Raw genomic sequence first — 4422 nt, 5'->3', positions numbered from 1 at the left:
TAAGTGAATGATCAACCTTGAGTTTTATTTTTAGGCCTCCTTTCACTTTTAATTTTGATTGAAAGTTTCATTGAGTTGACCATTCTAGTCTTGATCTTGAAATTCAGCTACTTTAGACTTTCATATAATTGGGCTTCTGATACTATATTTTCCCCCTGTGTTTCTTATGAATTTACAATATAAATTAAAATGACAAAATATATTGCTATACAAAGATTAAAGTTTGGTTTAAATCATAGGAGTTAGTGACAAGAAATTAATAATTAAGTCATAGTGAATTTTCTTTGTTTAAAGTTATAAAATTTATTAAAATGAAAGGAAATTCTAATGAATCATTTTTTACATCTTACACCCATTTTAATATGAGAATTAAGAGTCTGTTTTGGAGGAACAATAACAGCAGAACTAAACAATATAGAAATACACTGAAGGCCGGAGGCACATCTTTAGTCCCAGCACTTGGGAGGCAGAGCCAGGCAGATCTCAGTGAGTTCGAGGGCAGCCTGGTCTACAGAGTGAGATCCAGGACAGGCCCAAAACCTACACACAGGAACTCTGTCTCATAAAACTGAAAAAAAAGAAAGAAAGAAGAAGAAATACAGTAAAGAAACTCTAATTTTAATATTTTCCTTCAGAGTTATTTTCTTATTAAATGTGTGAGAGGAAATGAAAAAATAGATTTTTAAAGCAAGGAATGTGATTTTATATCAAGTATTGTGAACAGAATCCGTCCACTGTTTAGAAGATATAAGTAAATTTTTATTACATTTTAAGAAGCACTGACTTATGAACGTATGTTTCTAGCTGTCTATACTATAGTCTTCAAGTGGTGATAAGTTTTCACATGGCAAGGTCTTTTCATACTTACTGGGTTTTAACAGAATGTCCATGAGGATGGTAAAAATCCTTATCCCTTGGTGAGAATGTCTATGGTCAAAAATCGATACAAATGTTAATACTGCCATGACATTGCACAAGCAATAATATCTCCATGACAAAATTGTGTTGAAATGAAAAAAAAAAAAAAAAAAAAAAAAAGGCATTTTGAGCCCATGGACCTCCTTGTGTCCTATGAAGAGCATCAGAGTCAGATTCACAGTCTCTATCCATATGCTGCACAGTATTTGTGCCAAACCCAGCTTTGTAAAGTAATTAATGAGAATATGTCTTCACCAAATTAGATTTAAATATTTAAATAAAATAATTAATTACATATTAAAGAGTTTCTGAGTACTGTTTTGAAGTACTGCAGATGATTATTTTTGACATACTATTATGTTAAGATTTTAAAAGGACTGCTATTTTCAGTTTTAGTGTATTTTAGTAATCCTGGAAAATATCAGAATTGCGATGAATATCTATTTAACATAATAAATTTATCTGTTCACCTTAGAACACTTTAGAATAAAAACTTTGCCACATCAAGACACTCTTTTTTTCTCTCACATGACAATTTACTTAAATATGTGGATTATTTTTGACAAACTTCCTTCTGAACTTCCATAAGGAATATGAAACAAGGAATTGCTTATATCCCCATCCCAATAATTAGAGCATTTTTTTTTTCTGATTTGCAGGGAAAGGTACCTTGAAATATTTGTAAAGGGTGGTCAACTTGCCCAATGCAATGGAAAAACTCTTCCCTTTATAATAATAATGCTATTAATGTTTGAGATCACTTAGATTTTAAGTATATACAAAGCCCTTTACATCACATGGCTCAGAGACATCCAATGACAATAATATCATGGAATAAATGTATGTTGCAAAGATGAGGCAGAGTAAAAATTGTTTTTTTTTTCCATCACTGAGCCCATATTGGAGACTAAGTTTTGTAGATTAATTGTTCATCCTTTTCCACTGGTCACTGTAATTAGAGTAGAAGTTGTTATACTTTACAAGCCCTTTAAAATAAACTTACATTTAATTTAGAATTACAGGAATCCTGTGATTGTTAGGGTCAAACTAGAAGAGTCCAGAAATTTGGGGAAAAATTATTTTACATTTATGTAATAAGTATGTACAACTGTAGAAAATTATAGGGAAGCTTGAATTTAAACAAGCACAATGTCTTTTTTTTAAGTTTCTAATTTAATTTAATTTTACATATCAGCCATGGATTCCCCTGTCCTCTCCACTCCCACCCACACCCCCTGCCTTCCCCCCAGCTCCTCCCCTCCATTCCCATCTCCTCCAGGGCAAAGACTCCCCTGGGGATTCAGCTCAACCCTGTAGATTCAGTACAGGCAAGTCCAGTCCCCTCCTCCCAGGCTGAGCAAAGTGTCCCTGCATAAGTCCCATGTCGTATTCATTTTCTATTCTTGTCTTCTTCATATTAATATTTTTACTTGATTGCTTTTCTTTATATTCACTTTCAGCAAAATAGAAATTAATCAAGATAAAATGATATTGTACAGACCATACAACACATCTTTTGCAAGTAGTAAACTATTTTAAAAGAATATTCTTATTAAGATTAAGCAATAGATACTGAATTAATAATACTAAGTGAATGTCCAGATAGCTAACTTGGGGTATTTTTTGAAAATCTATGTTACCCTGAAAGTGCTATGTGCTTTAATGTTGGTTCATATTATGTCAGTAGAAGACAGTGAAAATGTAAGATAATTCATTCATGGGCATACCATCCAGGAAAGGGGAATGTTAGGGCTCATGAGATGCTGCTTGCTTTGTGAGACTGCATGTCATGTGCATAATCTTCATCTGTCTTTCACACTCCTTCACCATTAGTATGCTATCATTTATACTGAGGTACTAACTGAATGGATGACCATACCTTGGACTTATAGCTTCCACAGTGATGAAATCACCTGATTATATTGTTATAGCAACAGAAAATGACTGCTAATTTTTTTTTCTTTTTAGTCATAAGTTTTTCTTTAAAGTATGTTTTTTTTTTATTCAAATGCTTTCAGTCTATAGATGTCCCAGCACTTGGGAGGCAGAGCAGGAGGATTTCTGTTGGAGTTGGAGGTCAGCCTGGGCTACCAAGTGAGTTCCAGGAAAAGTGCAAAGCTACACAGAGAAACCCTGTCTAGAAATAACAAAAAAAAAAAAAAAAAAAAAAAAAAAGAATGCAACACGCATCGTTAAACAAATGTTCCACAGCATAAACACATCTTCAACTAATATTCCAAAACAGTTTTCTTTTATTATGCAATATCTTCATTAATAGGGTCATACCTCCAAATTCTAGAGGGTAACTAAGAGCAATGGCAATAGCCTTGATACCTCAGAGGTCTGTGGGACCTCACAGATCTAAAAAGGAACTACTTTATGGCACTTGGTTTTTCTGTGATAGCCTCTTGTGTCTAGTATGGACATGGTGGCCTGTTATAGAGCTACTACATTTCAACTCTGCATATAATAAGTTTCTACAGCAGTAGATTTCCATCTTTGTCTTTTAAAGGATATTGTTTCCCTCCACATATTTCTTTTTATTGGCTCACTTTTACTTCTCAACTCCAGTTTCATAATACCTGTTTCATTATTCCAACTTAATCCTTTATAACAATATTTTCTAGCTTCTCTCTTTTGAAAGCTCCTATTCATAGTTCATGTGCAATTTCCTGTAAATTTTTGCATCCCAAACGAAGCACACCTATCAAAGATTCAAAGCTAACATCCAAATGTGTGAGGAAACATGTGAAATATTTATTTCTGTTTCTGGTTTACCTCAGTCACAATCATTGTTTCCAATTCCACCCATTGACTTTCAAATTTTATAATTTTATTTTTCTTTAAGCTGAATAGGATTCCATTATTAAATACACAACATTTTCAATATCCATTCATTAATTGACGGACATATAGGTTGCTTCTATTTCCTGACTCTTTTGAGAAAAGAATCAACTAACAGATAAGCAGGTGTCTCTAAAGAAGGGTCTGGGGTGCTTAGCACTGATTCTCAGGCTTTTTAATGCTACAACCCTTTAAGACAGCTCCTGGTGTTGTGGTGACCCCAAAACCATAAAATTATTTTGTTGCTTCTTCAAAACTGAAATTTTGCTACTGAGCAGTGTTTCAATTTCTAAGAACATCAAAAATATGTGTTTCCTGATGATAGAGACCCACAGGTTGAGAACCACATCCTTAGGAAATACATGTAATAGTGGTATAGTTGGATCAGAGAGAATGGTGAGTTTAATCTAGTGTTTATCTAGAAGATTCATCCCTTTTCACCATTTTCACTGGCTTTTATGATGCTGGAAGGTTCTACGCATATTACCAGAAAAGAAAAGTAATCATCAGTCACATCCAACTGTGACCACTTTAAGCTAAAATAATGTCCCACTGGTACAATTGTGATATACACATCACAGGGTTAACCAACTACTTTCAGATTTAAGTCCAGTGCCAGAAGATAATGTAGTGGGTGGCTGTTTGAGCCTTGCCCTAAAG

The sequence above is a fragment of the Onychomys torridus genome, chromosome 10, assembly GCF_903995425.1.
Source record: "Onychomys torridus chromosome 10, mOncTor1.1, whole genome shotgun sequence".
NCBI classification, from domain to species: domain Eukaryota; kingdom Metazoa; phylum Chordata; class Mammalia; order Rodentia; family Cricetidae; genus Onychomys; species Onychomys torridus.
Note: the sequence above shows the minus strand (reverse complement) of the source record.